Source organism: Vulpes lagopus, chromosome 7 (genome assembly GCF_018345385.1).
Source record: "Vulpes lagopus strain Blue_001 chromosome 7, ASM1834538v1, whole genome shotgun sequence".
Lineage (NCBI taxonomy): Eukaryota > Metazoa > Chordata > Mammalia > Carnivora > Canidae > Vulpes > Vulpes lagopus.
In genome coordinates this window covers 14,539,974-14,541,261 of record NC_054830.1, presented here as the reverse complement: position 1 = coordinate 14,541,261, position 1,288 = coordinate 14,539,974, and positions in this window count along the sequence as shown.

Sequence of the window (1,288 nt, the reverse complement as noted above, 5' to 3'; positions counted from 1 at the left end):
CCCAGGCCGGAAGAGCAGTGGCGCGGCCGGTAGTGCGTCACCAGCGGCTCCGCGCGCCTCGTCTCGCGAGGCCTTCCGCTGCCTGATTCTCGCTGGTGTCCCCGAGGAAGGCGATCCGGGTCTGGTTTCCCTCTAAACCCAGCCAAGTGCATGACGTCCCATTAGAGACCACCTTTTCCCGGAGCACGGTGACCGCTTCATCCCCCAGGAAAGCTGTAGATGGGGGCGTTAGTGTTGGAGAGCGTGCTGGATAGGACTCGGAAGAGGCTGCCTCCCCGAGGCACCTAGTGTAGTCCACCTGCTAAAAATAGCCCCGGAGTAAAAAAATCTTTTTTTTTTTTTAATATTTTATTCATTTATTCACGAGAAACGCAGAGAGAGAAAGAGAGAGGCAGAGACACAGGCAGAGGGAGACCCTGAGTAAGAATCTTGAATGATCCACTATTTACTAAGAATAATGGACAAATTCCTGTTCTAGGCCCCCACATGCTGACATCATCACCCAGCAATCTCTCTTAACTCTGCTCGCATTCACATTTTCTCCTGTATCATAAGTGAATTCCCCCATTGGTCCCCTGAAATCTCTTGACCCTTCCTGACCCCGGATCTTTTTTTTTTTTCTTTTTTTTTTTTTTCCAGGACTTGCCCCTCTGGAATATTCTCCCTCCTTTCTACCTACTGCCCCACACCCTGGCCATTCAGGTCATACTGGTTCTTCCAAGACCCAGTGCCAATCTATCCTTGACCTTCATTAATGTTTACACTCCAGTCTCACTGGTATGAGTAATTCTGGCTTGAAAGACACTTGTCCACTTTTGCTCATTATTAGGGAGATATACACGGGTCATATTCCACCAAAGGGCAACTATGAAGGATCCAGTTCATCTCTACACAACTCTAGGCAGGTACCTGCAGCTATTACTATATCATATTATTATATCCCAGTGTTAAACTGTGTCTGGCAGAGAAGATACTCAGTAAATATGTGTCCAATCCACTAATCAAATACAAAAGTAAAGTTCAGGCTATTGGCATTTTTGAGAAATTGAAAATTGTGAATGTCATAAATTCAGCAAGTCTGTGAACATCCAAAAGGAAGGACCATCTAGTTGGTATATTCCCATCTACTCATCTCAGTCTATACATCTGCTGTTTCCTTCAGTAGAATATAAGCTTTATGAAGGTAGGGACCTTCTCTCTCTTACTCACACTGTCTAACCACATCCAGAACAGTAGCTGACATGAAGTAGGCACCCATGGAACACCTGGATGGCTCAGCGATTGAGTG